Genomic DNA, 20,143 nt, shown 5'->3' on the forward strand with positions numbered 1-20,143 from the left:
ACTCCCATTGAACTTTGTAAATATCTACCACAAGTAAAACTCTGCAATTAAGAACATCAATTATTATGCAAATAAAAAATAGTTATGTACTCTATAATTGATTATTTTCATATACATCAATGGATGCAGCAGCAAAAGTGATGAGATACAGATTGTCCTACCAAAGAGAAATTATCAAAAAATGAGGAAAAGTTCTTGTGCTCAATTCTATCCAAAACAATTATTACCAGTTGTGGATGCGCTCAATCAACAATAAGATATGTTCATATACAGCAATGCATACAACAACAACAGTGATGAGATGAATATTGTCTTACCAAATAGAAATGATCAAAAAATGAACAAAAGTTCTTGCAACCAATGCTATATAGCACAATGAACAGCACCCTACAAAGGCAAAAGAAAAAAAAGACATGAGAAAAACACAAATACGCTGGAAAAAAAATAGCTATGAAAAATGTAGAAAATAAATGTTCTCCTCTATATTAGTCTTCAATACTTTTCATTGATTCAACAATACTACAAAATAAAATAAATTAAGACACACAAAGACAAAAATTAAATTTTCTACCTAACATGAAGAAAATAATCAGTCTAAATAAATATGTAAATCAAAAAATATATCAACACCCTTGTATAATAATAAAAAAAGTATATCAATATTTTTTTTTAATTGAGAGTCAAACAATAGTAATCATTGGAGAGACAAATTAAGCATATACCAAGTATCTGCTTTACTCCAATTCTGCAGAACCAAAACAACTAAATTAATCTCTAAAATACTTCCTTGTAGACAATGTTAAATGTGCTATTTGTAACATTCACATCGTCAGCAAGTATTAAAATTTTCAATCCCGGTTTGCTCTTTACCCTTGATAAAGCAACATATAATTGCTCATGAATGAAGACAGGCTTAGGGAGATAAACACCAACACGAGAAAGTGATTGTCCTTGACTTTTATTGATAGTCATTGCATATGAAACGATAAGGAGAAATTGTCTTCTTTGAAAATTTACAGGGAACACATGGTGTAACATCCCTTGCTACAAACATTTATAAGGAATATTACATGATTTCTACGTAACCTTCGATAATTGTATCATATTTTTTTTAGGTGGTAGAACCTACAAATTTATTTATATCACATAAGATAACTTATCTCCTTTAACATAAGATTAATAAAACGCTTGATTTTTTTCCGTTTTGATATAGGCTACTTTATGGTATTCTTTAAAGAAACAAAAGTGAAAGTTATTAAATAAAAAATAAAACATTTATTACATTGGAAATATAAAGATATTTAATGTTTGCTTTTGAGTAATTAAAGATATTAAATGTTTTTAATTGATACTTTTTAAGACATTTATTTGCAAAATTTTAATTTATTTGATGATTAAAGATACGTGTGATATTTATTTTTATTTTATTTTAAGATACAGGTGATACGGATAGAATTAACACATCACTTAATACAAATTATTCAAATCCATAGCCACTTGGTTGTGATGTTAATATCTAAAAGTGCACAATGTTAATGTGAGACTGTTTTCTCAAAATTATTAGAGGACTACTGTAGTTTTAATTTATGTCTTTAATGTAAAACAAAAAAAATCTGCTTTTTAATTGTATTAAGTGTAAATGATTTTGCATTAATTTCTAAGATTATGTATGTTCATATTTGATTTCTTAAGTAGTTATTGTCACATTGATTTTGATGAATTTGGAATAGAGCAATATTTTCATTTAAATTTTTATAAAAGGTCATTTATTGATGTCAAAATATTATGTTGCTAGTGCAGTACCCGTGCGATGCACGGAGAAAAAATATCAAAATTTTTGTCAGCGTCTGCCGCTCGTTAATCACTAATAGCAAGAATCGTGTAAGTATTTTGTGCTATTTTGGGAGGTGAAAAAGTTACAACACTCCCATTGAACTTTGTAAATATCTACCACAAGTAAAACTCTGCAATTAAGAACATCAATTATTATGCAAATAAAAAATAGTTATGTACTCTATAATTGATTATTTTCATATACATCAATGTATGCAGCAGCAAAAGTGATGAGATACAGATTGTCCTACCAAAGAGAAATTATCAAAAAATGAGGAAAAGTTCTTGTGCTCAATTCTATCCAAAACAATTATTACCAGTTGTGGATGCGCTCAATCAACAATAAGATATGTTCATATACAGCAATGCATACAACAACAACAGTGATGAGATGAATATTGTCTTACCAAATAGAAATGATCAAAAAATGAGCCAAAGTTCTTGCAACCAATGCTATATAGCACAATGAACAGCACCCTACAAAGGCAAAAGAAAAAAAAACATGAAAAAAAAACACAAATATGTTGGAAAAAAAATAGCTATGAAAAATGTAGAAAATAAATCTTCTCCTCTATATTAGTCTTCAATACTTTTCATTGATTCAACAATACTACAAAATAAAATAAATTAAGACACGTGAAGACAAAAATTAAATTTTCTACCTAACATGAAGAAAATGATCAGACTAAATAAATACGTAAATCAAAAAACATATCAACACCCTTGTATAATAATAAAAAAAGTATATCAATATTTTTTTTAATTGAGAGTCAAACAGTAGTAATCATTGGAGAGACAATTTAAGCACATACCAAGTATCTGCTCTACTCCAATTTTGCAGAACCAAAACAACTAAATTAATCTCTAAAATACTTCCTTGTAGAAAATGTTAAATGTGCTATTTGTAACATTCACATCGTCAGCAAGTATTAAAATTTTCAATCTCGGTTTGCTCTTTACCCTTGATAATGCAACATATAATTGCCCATGAGTGAAGACAGGCTTAGAGAGATAAACACCAACACGAGAAAGTGATTGTCCTTGACTTTTATTGATAATCATTGTAAATGAAACGATAAGGAGAAATTGTCTTCTTTGAAAATTTACAGGGAACACATGGTGTAACATCCCTTGCTACAAACATTTATAAGGAATATTACATGATTTCTTTTATTTACATTTATATTTACGTTTACGCATAGTCAATGAGAAATAAGATAGAAAAGAATTAATGTTATTAATTAATACACATCGATGATAATAACAGTAAAGAAAATTATATAAACATCTCCCAACATTACTTTATATATATTGTTACGTCAGATACAAAAAGGAGTTATTTTACATAGGTCCTACAGTCTACTAAATATTACATCACTTCAGACTAAATATTACATCACTTCAGTTTATAATTTACATACCTTCATCACATAATTATACAATACAAAAGTCTTATCCTAATTTGGCTTTAGGTGTAAGTCTCCACACTCTCAGCATAGAATATGGAAGCGACTCTTTGATTTCCTACTACAATATAGAATTCTATGCGGCCCTCGTAAGAGTAAATATTGATACTCCATCCTTCACCTGCTAAGCTTGGAGTAGGCATTATGATTTTCTAGAAAGGTTAGCACAAAAAAAACACACGTGAGAAAATTCTCAGTGACATCGAGGTTTTCTAACTATAACCATTTCCAGCCGTAATAACGGAAAATACCATTCTCTCAGATAATTTAATAAAAATGAAATAATATAATAAATAATACATTATGTAATATTTAACTCAAGTTAAATATTTCCCAACTTTGTGGTCTTCTGCACATGAAAGATTTATTGTGGAGGAGCTCAAACCACGATAAGGCGTCCCTTACCCTACAATCGTCTGAACCCAAACTCTGTGGTTCAGTTCATAGCAATCTTCATCAGTTAAATATACACATTCTTTACGTAATTATTTGGTACCAATTAATTACTCCACTATGTAATCAGCAGGTGAAAAGAAATAAAATTAAAAAGGAAACCAATATACTGCAAATGAATAAAATCAAAGAATAAACATAAATAGAAGAATATATAAGGAAAAGAGTTCGGTAAAATGACAAAGGTATGAAACTTAAACATCGCTTTCCCATGATGATTGCAAAGAATACGAGAGAATGTTTTTCAACCTCTCAATATAACCTTGTCTCGTCGCTTTCCTTCTTTTCTTTTTTGCTGTTGATCTCTCTTTCTCTCTCGCTCTTTCACTTTTCACTGATCTCCCTCTCTCTTTTCTTTATTCTCATTGTCCTCTCTTTCTTCTTGTGCACAACGATGTTATATATATATATATATATATATATATATATAAAGAAACTTGCTTACGGTTACATTTCGTTAGATTCGAACGTAACTAGTAACTAAGTAATCATTACAATTCAGATAACTAACCACATAATACATTTCTAGAAAGATTCTTGTAAACGTTTATCAGATGGCCACACGTTACCTATTTACGTTTTATTTACTTACTGCAATATATTTATACATATTCTTATTTTTATCAATTATTATATTATTATTAGTATTATTTATTTTATTTATAATATATTATATATTACATACATTTATCTAAATTTTAAATTACATATTTCTTTTTTATTATTATTATTATCATTATTATTTTACATATACGTAAACATATATATATTCGTTCACGCGCTTCGCGTAAAAATTGATGCAAACGGCGTCTGATACATATCGACGCCCTTCGCGTAAGAATTGGCGCGACTGGTGCCAATTTTGGCTCTCTTGGACGCTAAAAGCGCCATTTCGGCGCTACTAGCATCGCTCTTTTTTTTTGTTTTGGTCTCTTGGCGCTGATGGTGTCAATTAAATTTTTTTTTATTATTCAATTTTTTTTAAAAACAAATTTTACTTAATTTTTTTTTTGAATATTACATTTCTCCCCTTCTAATTAAAATTTTGTCCTCAAAATTTTGACATACCTGTTAAGAAAAATTCTGGATACTTTTGTCGTAATTATTTTTCTTTTTCCCACGTTGCTTCCTGTGGTGAAAGTCCTTCTCACAATACTTTGATTAATGGAATTACTTTTTTTTCCAGTTCCTTCATATTTCTATCAAGAATCTGAATTGGTCTGGTCTTAATAGTTAGATTCTCTTTAACTTGTACTGAATCTAAATTAAGAATATGAGAGGGATCTGGAACACATTTTCTAAGCTGAGAAACATGAAAAACATTATGGAGATTAGAAAAATGAGGTGGAAGAGCAAGTTGGTAAGCAACTGACCCTATTTTTCGGAGTATTTGAAATGGACCAATATACTTAGGGCTTAATTTCCTAACTTTGAGGGTTCTGCCTACACCCGTGGTAGGAGAAAGTTTAAGAAAGACATGTTCTACTTCTTCAAAAGAAAAAGGTTTACGCCTGTTATCGGCATAACTTTTATGTCTGCTTTGAGTTTTTTCAAGATTTTCCTTTATCATCTGAATTTGTCTCGAGGTTTCTTGGACTAATTCTGGTCCAAACAACTGTTTTTCTCCTTTTTCATACCAACACACAGGAGATCTACACTTTCTTCCATAGAGTGCCTCATTGGGAGCCATTCTAATACTAGAGTGGTAACTATTGTTATAGGCGAACTCTATTAGTGGCATGTATTTATCCCAACTACCTCCCTGCTCCAAAATACAGGCTCTCAACATATCCTCTAAAGTTTGAATGGTTCTTTCAGTTTGACCATCAGTTTGAGGATGATATGTGGTACTAAGTCTTAACTTAGTTCCGAAGGCTTGCTGCAATAACCCCCAAAATCTAGAAGTAAATCTAGGGTCTCTATCTGACACAATACTTAAAGGTATACCATGAAGTTTGGCAATTTCTTTTATATACAACCGAGCTAATCTCTCAATAGAATATTGAGCCTTAATTGGTAAAAAATGAGCAGATTTGGTTAATCGATCAATGATTACCCAAATTGCATCATACCCTTCCTGAGTTCTTCGTAAACCCATCACAAAGTCAGTTGCTACATTTTCCCACTTCCATTCCGGTATGTCTAATGATTGAAGTAATCCTGAAGGTTGTTGATGTTCAATTTTTATATTTTGACAAACCAAACATTTTGAAACATATTCAGCAATATCCTTTTTCATTCCTGGCCACCAAAATATTTTTTTCAAATCTTGATACATTTTAGTGGAACCAGGATGAATTGTGAATTTACTACTATATGCTTCATTTAAAATTTCTTTCATTAATTCTTCCTTTCTAGGTACAACAATCATTCCTTGAAACTTTACAAAACCATCATTTTCTTTAATAAATCCTTCTTGTTCCAATATTTTTTCTAAACTAAGATCCTCTTGTTGAGCTTCTTTAACTTTATTTACTAACTCATTTTCAATCCTTATTTCACCAATACCTAAACTTCGAGGCAATACAGTTACAAATAATCTCATGTCCCGAAATTTTTCTAATAATTCCATTTATTTTATCATTAAACATGACATATGAAGAGACTTTCTACTTAAGGCATCAACTACCACATTTGCTTTTCCTGGATGGTATTTTAGTTCAAAATCATAATCTTTCAAAAATTCCATCCATCTCCTTTGCCTCATATTTAACTCTTTCCGATCAAACAAATATTTAAGACTCTTATGATCACTAAAAACTTTAAATTTAACTCCATATAAATAATGCCTCCAAATCTTGAGTGCAAAAACTACTGCAGCCAATTCTAAATCATGAGTGGAATAATTTTCCTCATAAGGCCTTAACTGCCTTGACCCATAAGCTACAACTTTTCTTTCTTGCATTAAAACACAACCTAACCCCTTTCTAGATGCATCACTATAAACTTCAAATTTTCCTAAGGGATAAGGGATTATTAAAATTGGTGCAGATGTTAACTTATTCTTCAAATTTTGAAAACAATCTTCACATTCTTGTGTCCAAACAAAAGGGATTCCTTTTCTAGTTAACCTAGTTAAAGGTAACACTTACTGTGAAAATCCTTTAATAAATCTTTTATAATATCCTGCCAATCCTAGGAAACTCCTGATTTCAGTAATAGTCTTAAGTTTTTCCCAGTGTACTACAACCTCAATTTTACTAGGATCAACTGTCACACCTTCTTTTGATATAACATGTCCTAAGAATTTAACTTCTTCCATCCAGAATTCACATTTTGAAAGTTTGGCATACAATTGTTTATCTTTCAAAATTTGTAATATTACCCTTAAATGTTTCTTATGCTCCCCTTTATTCGTAGAATATATTAAAATATCATCTATAAACACCACTACAAATTGATCTAGGTAAGATCTAAAAATCCTATTCATATAATCCATAAATACAGCTGGAGCATTTGTTAATCCAAAAGGCATCACTAAATACTCATAATGTCCATACCTAGTCCTAAAGGCTGTCTTTGGAATGTCTTCAGTCTTAATCCTAATATGATGATATCCTGACCTTAAATCTATTTTAGAAAATACTGTGGCTCCTCTCAACTGAGCTAAAAGGTTATCTATTCTAGGCAAAGGGTATTTATTTTTACTGGTGACTTTGTTTAGTTGCCTATAATCCACACATAATCCCATACTCCCATCCTTTTTCTTAACAAAGAGCATTGGTGCTCCCCAAGGTGACACACTTGGTCTAATGAACTATTTTGATAGAAGTTCCTCTAATTGTTTCTTTAGTACAACAAGTTCTACCGGTGACATCCTATAGGGTGCAATAGAAATTGGCCCTACTCCAGTATTAGGTCAATGGAGAATTCAATTTCTCTGTTTGGAGGTAAACCTGAAATTTCATCCGGAAAAACCTCTGAGTATTCAGAGACAATAGGGATATTGGTTGCTTCAGGTTTAACCTTTGCTTCTGAAATATTAAAGAGAACATATCCTTGTGCTCCATCTAACAAACTTTTCCTAAGTTCAGAAGTTGACAAGAATAAATATTCGCTGGGAAGTTCTGACTCTTTTGTGAAAATTATATTTTTATTTTGATAATCAATGACCACACAATTTGCAGACAACCAATTCATACCAAGGACTACATCAATGTCAATCATAGGCAAACAAACTAAATCTATTCTAAATTCTTTCTCTTTGACTTGAAGAGGACAATTTTTACAGACTTGAGATGTGGCGAATTTCTCTCCAGTAGGAAGAAAGATTTCAAGATAAGAAGGTAAAATGGAAATGGGTAATTTTAACTTTTGAGCAGAAGATAAGGATATAAAAGAATGAGATGCCCTATAATCAAAAAGTACAGTTAAAAGAGAATCTTTATTAAGCCTGTACCTTGAACCAAGTTTGAAGCTTGAGCTTCTTTCTGACCATCTAGGGTGAAAACTCTTCCTCTTGTTGTAGGTTGGTTTGCTGAATTCTGCCCTTGATTCTGGGACAATTCCTCAACATATGTCTAGGCTTTCCACATTTAAAGCATACACCTCTTCCTGCCAAACATTCTCCAACATGATTTTTCTTGCATTTTGGACATATCTGAATCTGGGAATTCGTCCGACCCACATTCTTCTTCCATTGCTAGCAAAATTGTTTCCCGAGTTTTGCACCCGTGAAAACCTCCCTCTATTATTGTCATCACTTCTTCTTTGATTTAAGGCTCTGTCCTTCTCTCTTGCATCCTCAGCCTTCTTCATACTTGCTTCAATGTCTCTGAACCTGTTTATTAATGATGAAAAATTTCTGATTTGGTTCCCTATTATCATACTTTTTAGTTCAGGTTTTAGTCCAGATTCAAATTTAGTTGTCAGTCATTCCTCATTAGGTTGATTCTGTATATAATTAGAATACCTAGATAATTCCTCAAATTTTGCCACATATTCTCCAACAGTCATGTTTCCTTGTTTTAGTTCAAGGAATTCTATTTCTTTTCTGTTTCTTACACTTTGAGGAAAATATTTTTCCAAAAAGGCATCTTTAAAGATTGTCCAAGTTATCTCTGTTCTTTAGCTTTGGAAATATCTTTTAGTATTTGTCCACCAATGTTCTGCTTCTCTAATCAACAAGTATGTGGCAAAGTTTACACGATGAGTATTAGGACAATCCATTACTAGAAATATTTTCTCAAGTTCTTTTATCCATTCCATTGTTGCCTCAAAGTTATAGTCTCCCCGAAAAGTGAATGGTTTATGCTTACGAAATTCTGTAAGTCCTTTATAATCAGAATTAGGTCCATCCAGAGCATTGACAATTCTAGGTCCACTTTCACTTTCATTATTATGGGTATGATTTCTGGTAGCACGATCCTCCCTCGACTCTTGAACAATTTGCTGATTAGTTACAGCCTGTTCTCTAAGAGCTTCTGCTACACAGGTAAATGCATCCGTTACTGGGTTAATTTCTAGTTCACAAGTTGAAGAAGATATCTGCCTTGCATCTGCCATAGATCTACATATATTGTTTCATGATAGTGAGTTGAACAGGCTTAGTAAAATAATTCAAAATATGCATAATCTATGACAAAATACCCAACAAATATAATAGTTTAGGTACTTTATTTACCTGAACCGCTACTCTGCTACCATAAAACGTAACATCCCTTGCTACAAACATTTATAAGGAATATTACATGATTTCTTTTATTTACATTTATATTTACGTTTACGCATAGTCAGTGAGAAATAAGATAGAAAAGAATTAATGTTATTAATTAATACACATTGATGATAATAACAGTAAAGAAAATTATATAAACATCTCCCAGCATTACTTTATATATATTGTTACGTCAGATACAAAAAAGAGTTATTTTACATAGGTCATACAGTCTACTAAATATTACATCACTTCACACTAAATATTACATCACTTCAGTTTATAATTTACATACCGTCATAACATAATTATACAATACAAAAGTCTTATCCTAATCTAGCCTATAGGTGTAAGTCTCCACACTCTCAGCATAGAATATGGAAATGGCTCCTTGATTTCCTACTACAATATAGAATTCCATGCGGTCCTCGTAAGAGTAAATATTGATACTCCATCCTTCACCTGCTAAGCTTAGAGTAGGCATTATGATTTTCTGAAAAGGTTAGCACAAAACAAACACACGTGAGAAAATTCTCAGTAACATTGAGGTTTTCTAACTATAACCATTTCCAGGCGTAATAACGGAAAATACCATTCTCTCAGATAATTTAATAAGAATGAAATAATATAATAAATAATACATTGTGTAATATTTAACTCAACTTAAATAATTTCCCAACTTTGTGATCTTCTGCATATGAAAGATTTATTGTGGAGGAGCTCAAACCACGATAAGACGTCCCTTACCCTATAATCGTCTGAATCCAAACTTTATGGTTCAGTTCATAACAATCTTCATCAGTTAAATATACACATTCTTTACATAATTATTTGGTACCAATTAATTACTCCACTATGTAATCAGCAGGTGAAAAGAAATAAAATTAAAAAGGAAACCAATATACTGCAAATGAATAAAATTAAGAGTAAACACCCTTTTTAGTCCCTGTCAATATCTACGAAGTCTTTTTTAGTCCCTGGCAATAAAAAAGGACCAAATTGGTCCCTGAAATTACAAAAAAAGGGTCATGTTGGTCCTTATGTCAACTCCCAAATATGTAGAGTGGCCATTTTCTTGTACTTTCAGGGACCAATTTGGTCCTTTTTTATTGCCAGGGACTGAAAAGGACTACGTAGATATTGCCAGGACTAAAAAGGGTATTTACTCTAAAATTAAAGAATAAACTTAAATAGAAGAATATATAAGGAAAAAAGTTCGGTAAAATGACAAAGGTATGAAACTCAAACATCGCTTTCCCAAGATGATTGCAAAGAATACGAGAGAATGTTTTTAAACCTCTCAATATTACCTTGTCTCGTCGCTTTCCTTTTTTTTTTTTTTTTCTGTTGATCTCTCTTTCTCTCTCGCTCTTTCACTTTTCACTGATCTCTCTCTCTTTTTCTTTATTCTCGCTGTTCTTTCTTTCTTCTTGTGCACAACGATGTTACACACACACACACACACACACATATATATATATATAAAGAAACTTGCTTACGGTTACATTTCGATAGATTCGAACGTAACTAGTAACTAAGTAATCATTACTATTTAGATAACTAACCAGTAATACATTTCTAGAAAGATTCTCGTAAACGTTTATCAGATAGCTACATGTTACCTATTTACGTTTTATTTACTTACTGCAATATATTTATACATATTCTTATTTTTATCAATTATTATATTATTATTAGTATTATTTATTTTAATATTAATGTGTTATATATTACATACATTTATCTAAATTTGTAATTACTTATTTCTTTTTATTTTTATTATTATTATTATTTTACATATACGTAAACATATATATATATTCGTTCACGCGCTTCGCGTAAAAATTGACGCAAACGGCGTCTGATACATATCCTCGTCTGATACATATCGACGCCCTTCGCGTAAAAATTGGCGCGACTGGCGCCAATTTTGGCTCTCTTGGACACTAAAGGCGCCTTTTCGGCGCTACTGGCTTCACTCTTCTTTTTTTTTTTGGTTTTGGTTTTCTTTGGTCTCTTGGCGCCAAAGGCGCCAATTTCGACGATGATGGCGTCAATTAATTTATTTTGTATTCATTTTTTATTTATTTATCTATTTAATTATATACTGTAAAATACTTGATAACAAACATATTTTTCGATGTAGAAGTTGTATGGTCACTGGTCAATCATTTTTATAGCATTTTAAATTTTTATAATTTGTTTTTACAAAATGGTAGATGTCATTTTTTTAATTTAATAATTTTTTTGAATTCTTTTACATTGATTATACATATTGTTTGCAAAATTAATTTTTATCTTTTAAGTTATAATTTTTATATTGGTTATACACATATATTTAAAATGTTTACGTTAAATATATTTTATATAAATACTTGTACAAATTGTTTTTTCTCTTTTTGTATTATTTTTTAGGTTAAATTTTTAATTTATTTTCTTTTAAAGTATAAATAAGTCATTCTAATTTTTTTTTGTATTTAAATTTCAAATTTCAAATATTTTATATCAACTCCATATATTTTTATAATTATAATTAAATTTATTATATACGTGTTTTTTCATTGTAGAAACATTAAATGCAGAACTCTTTTTCTACCCATCAAATTCAAAAATCAAAAGTTTTAATTTTAAATATTAAATAATTTTAATAATAAACAGTTAAACACTATTAGTATGCTTAACTATTTTCCAAATAGAAAGTAGTGAGAAACATTAAAATAGTCTGTAAAATACTGAATAACTAACATCATTTTACGATGCAAGAGTTGGATTGTCACTGAATAATCATTTATTCTTATAGTGATTAAATTTTTATAATTAGTTTTTTACAGAATGATAGATGTCATTTTTATTGAAATAAAAAGTTTATATTATTTTGTATTTTTTTTGTATCCAATTATTTTTTATTAGTTATACATATATTTTGAAAAATAAATTTTTAACCTATAATTTATAGTTTTTATACTTTTATTTTTTGTATTATTTTTTATGTTGAATTTTTTTTTTATTTTCTTTTAAAGTATAAATAAGTCATTCTTTTTTTTTTGAAGTTAAATTTCAAATTTAAATTATTTTTTTCAACTCTACATTTTTTTATAATTTTAATTTTTTTTTGATTTAATCTATAATTTTATATTATATTTAAATTTATTATATATATATTTTTTCACTGCACAAACATTAAATGCCAAACTTTTCCAATACCTGTCAAGTTCAAAATTCAAATTTAAATATTAAATATTTTTCACCCAATAGACATAATATTAAATACTATACATATCGTCACCAAAAAAAATAAAAAAATACTATACATAAGCTTAACAATTTTTCATGAAGAAAGTAGTGAAAAACATTAAAATGGTCTATAAAATATTTGGTGGCTAACATTTTTTTACGATGCAAGAGTTGGACGGTCACTGAATAATCATTTATTTTTATAGTGATTAAATTTTTATAATTTGTTTTTACATAATGATAGATTTCATTTTTATTTAAATTAAAAAGTTAAATTCTTTGTATATTTTTCGATACATAATTCTTTTGTATTAATTACACATATTTTTTGAAAAATTAATTTGTTATCTTTTATTTTATAATTTTTATATTGGTTATACATATATATTTAAGATGTTTATGTTAAAAAAACTTAATAAAAAATACTTGTATGAAATTTTTTAAGGAGCATGAACAATTTCCTGATATGGACTGGAATAATTTATTAAGGATAACCTTTGTTTACGTTTGCCTATAAGAATGATGATGTCATACATGTCTAATATTTTTCTAGTAAATAATTCAATTGAGTTTACCGAAAATAAAATAATGCAACTGAAATTCAAACCTGCAAGTTACAATAAATATGATCTAAATCCTTTTATTAACCCATTTCTAAATCCTTATATATTTTTTCGAGTAAATATTCTTTTTGGTCCTCAACAAATTTTACGATGCCCGCTTTAGTTCCCAGCAAATAAAAAGGCTCATTGTGGTCCCTATGAAATTTAAAATGAATCCGTTTTAGTCCTTTTAGGGACTAATATGGATCTTTTTTAAATTTGTAAGAGACCACGATTTCAATTAAATAGGTCCATTTTGAATTTTTTAGAGACCACAATGGGCTTTTTAATTTGTTAGGGACTAAAACGCGTATCGTGAAATTTGCTGAGAACCAAAAAGGGTATTTACTCTATTTTTTCAGCACAATTCACAATCCTATCATGCTAAAAAGTAATACATTATTACAAAAAAGAGAGAGTAATACATTACCCAAGTTTAGAGCTGTCTCTTCGAGTACTGTGATTATGGAGCTAAATATAGCACCATATTTCAAGCGATTATATATTTGGTGCTCATAAAATTTTACCTTATTGTGTTTTCAAAATTAGTTCTTTTCAAAAATTATATTTTATAACAAAATAAATATTATTGCTTTATAAATTTGTTATAAATAATATGTATGTCTCTAAGTCACTGTAAAGCGCACTTTATTATAAATACATTTTAGGGTTTAAAAAGTCAAAAATTAAAATTCCAAATGATATAGAAGGTTATCATTAATAGCATTAAAATTTCAAACTTTTATTTGACTATCTTTCTTTTTTTAATCATCTCATTTTTTCATGCATTTAATTACTAGAATGGCACGAAGTAATGACCTACGTTAATGGTTTTCAAATAAAATTCAATCTATTTGTTTAGGTTTTTCTTTATAAAAAAAACAAAAATTAAAATTACAAATGATACAAAAGGCCATCATTAATAACATTAAAATTTTAAACGTCTTTGGCTATCATCGGTTTTTAATCATCTTGATTTTTTAATGCATTTACTTTATTGGCACGACTAATGACCTTCTTTTCTTTTTCAAATTTCATTCATTATGTTTGTCTAATTTTTTTAAAAAAAATTTAAAATTCAAAATTGCAAATGATACATAAAGGCATCGTCAATATAATTAAGATTACACACATTTTTGACTTGCATGTTTTCTAAACATATGTGGATTTTATGATAATTATGGTTTTGGTTTTCTGATATGGAATATATATATATATATATATATATATATATATATATATATATATATATATTTATATATAACTCCAGAAATTTCTTGGAGTCTTTTCGTTTTTTGATAATTATGAAAAAAAGTATTCAATGTTTTTTAAAATGAGAGTTAACAATTCCCATGTAGAAAATACTTCAGAAATTTCTTGGGGTCTTTTGATTTTTTGATAATTATGGAAAAATGCATTCAATGTTTTTTAAAGTGAGGGTTAACAATTTCAATGTAGAAAATAATAGAAATTTAATACAGTTATCTCCCACTAAAATATGTTAAACAATTTTTCCACCTATACTATATCAACTTCAAATTTCGAATTTTAAAAAAGAAGTGAAATATTAATGCACCTGTCTGACTAATTAATACTGAACTCTTTTCGCACTAACTATTTAGTTTAAATATTTTAAATTTTGAATTAAAATAAAATATTTTTCATTCATTTGTGTTTCATTTTTTGTTTTCCATCTTATTATTATGAGTATTGACAACTCCTATTTTTATAAGGATTCCATTCATATCTCATTCATCTTAGGATTAAGTATTTTCCATTTTTATTAATGGAATTGGGAACTTATTTTTAACATCTGCAATTAGACTTATTCATAATAGGTATATTAGTTACTGTTTTTTTTTTGTAGTTAAATTCCAAATTTAAATTATTTTTTATCAGCGCTACATATATTTTTATAATTTTAAATTTTTTTCATTTAATCTATAATTTTATATTATATTTAAATTTATTACGTATATATATTTTTTATTGTAGAAACATTAAATGCTGAACTCTTTTTCTACCAATCAAGTTCAAAATTCAAATTTAAAAAATTTGAATTTCAAATATTAAATATTTTCCCACCCAATAGACATAATAATAAACACTATTAATAGACTCAACACTTTTCAATGCAGAAAGTAGTATAATTTTATATTTGTAATTAACGATGAACTATTTTTTTACACATCAAGTTCAAATGTCAAAATTCAAATTTGAAAAGTGAAATATTTTATAATGAATGCTGAACTTTTTTCCCAACTATCAAATAAAAAATTCAAATTTGAAATGTTTCTAAAAGTGAAAAAAATTAAAGTGGTTTACAGTGTGAACACAAAGTGAATATTGAAGTAGAGAGCGGCACATCAGCAAACTTGTCAAAAAATAATTTTCCTTTAGTATAGATATAGATTATAAAAAAGTATTACATTGGAATATACTAAAATTAATTTACATAGTTATAAAAGATGACTCAAATAGTAAATAAGCTGTTTAGTAATTAAGGGTTTTTATAATGAAATTTATTAATCTCCTTTAATAGAAAATAACTTGCATCATGCCATAGAAACAAAATATGTGGGTCCCATCATTTTATAAAAAGAAAAAAGAAAGAAAAAGAATGACACCGTTTTTTATGCCTCACTAGTATAAGATAATTGTCTCCGATAAAAGGAGACAATTTAAACCCTTTTTATAATTTAGACATACAATTTTTATTTTATTTTATTTTTTTCGGTTTTTCAAGTTCAATTGGCTTGGTGCTTGCTTGGACGTGTATTAGGAAATCCACTAATACACCCGCTGTTTTCATGTTAACTAATGACCCAAAAAAAATTAAAAAGAAGGAGAAGAAGAAGTCAAATTTAATGTTTTTGGCAGTGTATTCATACTTATAATTCCTTTTGTTATCTATTATATCAGTTTATTACTCTTAATTACATACTCTTATTGTAAATGATTAGAATAAAATATAAGAAAATATTAAATTGAAAGCTTTCATCATTTTCTTTCATGGACATGACTCTGAATGTTCAAGCAATACTTGAATGAATGGTTGTTGTATACAAGGAGATACTGACACTTCAAAAATTCTGACGTGTCGTGTCTGACACTTCTTGACACTTCCTGATACTCCAACACGCGTTATAGAAATTCAAAAAAAATTCAAAGGTTGCACTGCGTTGAGTTTTTGGTTCCAACTATTAAATTCGTTGGATTACGATTACAATTTTATTGAGTTTAATATATTATATTATATTTCTTTACAAAATTGATGAATATTATAAGTTTAGTTTCATTTTTTTGTTAAATTATTGAATATTAAATATAATATACACTACATAAATTAAAAATATTATTTAATATCAAAACATGTCCTAACGTGTCAAAATCTAACATTTTTTAGAATTAATGTGTTGAAATAACGTGTCGTATCGTGTCCCGTGTCGGTATCGATGCTACATAGGTTTTATATGTATGATAAATTTATTACGTACTACGTTTCATACCATGACGCTTCTTTTATTTAAAAATAATGTAAGTAAATACAACGAGCGTTACAAGTTTTTGTATTTCAGGGCTTCAGCCCGGTTACTACATTATGTAATTAATAATTATATAAAATTTGAATCGTTTTAAATAAGATTTACATTCAAGTAAAAGTTAGCTCAAATAAAATCATAAACAATGAATTTTTACATGTATGCCAAATATATATATATATATATATATATATATATATATATATATATATATATATATATAACATGTACGATATGTAATAAAATTAAAATATTAAGAATGAAACCAATTATAATTAGATAATAAAAATCATGTAAATGTAAAATAATGTGAGAACAAGTGTAAATGTACTATAAATCACATGTATGTCTGATTTTACTTAGACTAGTTTATTTAAATAATTTTTTTTACTCTCTTTCACACAAAAAAGGTTTTATCCTACCCATCCTTCTTTAGGTTGGATAATCAACATTTATGTTCATATAATGTGTATGGGAATATATTGATTCTTTATATACGGAAATAGATAAATTTTTATTTTGAAATAATTTAAATGCTGGAATATTTATCTTACCCTGTTGCCATGGCACCCGATACTTGGCTTGCATATTTTGATAATTCATATTAACTCCATTCACATTGGAAGGTCTAACAAGTAATAACTATGCATCATTTTCATACATCCATTTAGCAAAATGTACAGGTCAATCGAATTAATAAACGCACTAGTGATTGAAAATAATCAATAGTTTTTGTCTTGACTCTGTGAACTCGTTCATTATTGACTAGTTTATGTATTCTCACTCAAAATTACCTGAATATAACATGGGCTTTACTAATCTACAGTTGCATAAGGGAGATTATCTTTTATTACTTTCACAATCATACAATGGGACTCACATAATTGTAAAATAAAAAAATACAAATAAAAAAGCTAAACGTCCAATGTCTCTGTAGAAAAATAAACTACTCTCCCGCGGATGGAGAGTAGTTTTTCCCATATAATATTCAGCCATTTAAGTATTAACTTCGATAAATAAATAAATAAAATAAATTAAGTTGAAGTGAAAGAGTCTCAAGTAAAATTTGTGGTTGATTTGAGATTAACAAGGTTTTAAATTACTAATCGTAATCCCTATATAGAGCACAGGTTAATTTTGATCTCATACTCTTTTTTTGGAGGTAAAAATAACTTACCATTTCAGGAATTGACAGATACAGAAAAATAGAAGATAATAGTGATCAATTTGATCTCATACTCTTGCCAAGGGTTTCAATTCTGATAGAGATACACAAACCTACGAAAACTAAGTCAATTGCCCCATGGAATTAATGGTATAGAGTATAGACATGTATGTATTACTCTTTCAAACTGAGAGGTCAGGTCTAACTACTAATTAAAGCCATTAATGCTGATTGATATACTAGAACCTGCGTAGACTCAAATGAATTGACATGTTAATGTCATGTTATTAATATTATATTTGGTTTGGGCCTTAACTTTGTCTTTTAGTTTATGTGTGGATATGCAAGTCTCGTACCGTATACATAATAATGAGGGTCCTTGGTCTTTCAGTGTGATATATAGTTGCCCTCGTAGTGATCTTTGGGGTCTCTCTGGAGAAGAATATTACTTCAAATTTAACTTGCCGGCAGTGGGTTGGTGGGGGCATTTATTAACACCATGGTGAATGGTAAATACCAATATAAAATTTCTCTCACATTAATTTTTTTTTTTTTTTTTTTAGTACATTCTCATATTATAATTTTACATGAGAGTATTATGTAAAAAAATTTGTGTATATTTTTTTTAACATGCATTAAATAAATGAAGTCTATTCAACATTAATAAAAAGAGAGATAAAGATAAAAATTTCACACAACCTGCGGTGCTTCTGGAAGGTTCAGTTCTTGTCTGTTATTACATGCGGCTTGAGGGACCTCGGATTTATGGGGCACCCTTTCACAGCATGTCGTGGCTAACCTTGATTGGAAGTTGCCTTTCCCTTTTCTTGTTACATGATGATGATTGTTTTAATTTTAAGGACGTGGTTTATGACTCGTGGGTTAACTTATTAGGTAACCTTCTTGAAAATATTTCCTTCTTTACTTCTATGGTTAAGGTTTGAGGAGATCTATGGGGATAAACAGAGAAGAAACCACCGCTTGTTATCCAGATTAGAAGGAATCTCGAATCATTCATCTTTCACTTAAAATAAGTTTTAGAAAAGCATTCAAAAGTAGCTATTGTTGTTCAAGAAGAGAAGAGCTTACGTGGAAGCAAAAGTCTTGGTACTAAAAATATTTTTAATGGTTTAGCCACTGCTCTAGAGGCGTAGAAATAGAATGTTGGCTCTTAACTCGTAGCCATTGACATGCAAACGTTTTTATTCTCACCCCTAGTCTTGTTATAATTCAATCTTCTGTGTATAGCGATTATTTATAGCAAGTTCACTGTTTCCGGGGCTTTTCCTCTTTTATCTGACCATGATACCAGTATGTTAGTAAGGAAGATTCTCTTCTTGAAATTCGGCTGGCTCTATTCTCTATGCAGTTTTTTTTTTTTTTTGAATCTTTTATCCTTTACCAACTTCCTCAAAATTTAATTACCTACGAAAAAATAATAACAAATTTAATTAAAATCTAACTCAAAATGCAAAATTAAACTGAATTTAAAAAACACAACTCAAAATAAACAATAAAATGCTGTTTAAGTGACACACACTGCACTAGATATAATAAGGAAACTTGATCTAGAGAGCTTTATCAGTATTTTATTTAGAAAAAACATTATATTTATGACGATTATCCGATTCAGGACCTTTGAAATGGCTAAAGTTTACAATATACGCAAAAGCTATGTATACCTTTCCACCCTGTATGAACTAGTAGTAGAGAAATAATAAAGTTTTACTAGCATAATGCAGCAAACCTAACTTTGACAATTCAACGTAAGTACAAAATTTAAATTTTCAAACCAAACCTATCCAATTCAAAAACATTCCATTAGCAAATTCAGAGTCCCAGCTAAACTTTCCCATTTTAAATTAGAAACAGAGGAACTTTAAGGAGTCTCAATTTCACATTTTCTATTACATCCTAATCAAAACTGCATCAACAGTCAAACCTGTTCATAAATATGAGAGCTTAGAAAGATAAATTATGGTTAAAATCCAGAATCAACAAAGGAATTGTCACCCTAAATCAAATGATTAAAAACCATATAAGTCATTACCCTTTAAAGCTAATTGCCCACTAATTACCTCCCTGCTTCCAGCTCGATCAGGGTATCATTAGTTTATCCATTCTTTTTTAAATTTTTTTTGTGGGGATATTTTCAACTTCAACTGAAAAGGCTTGCTATCGACTGGTTGAAT

Source organism: Gastrolobium bilobum, unplaced genomic scaffold (genome assembly GCF_033153095.1).
Source record: "Gastrolobium bilobum isolate Gb01-03AN ecotype WA unplaced genomic scaffold, APGP_CSIRO_Gbil_v1 utg5148, whole genome shotgun sequence".
Taxonomy (NCBI): domain Eukaryota; kingdom Viridiplantae; phylum Streptophyta; class Magnoliopsida; order Fabales; family Fabaceae; genus Gastrolobium; species Gastrolobium bilobum.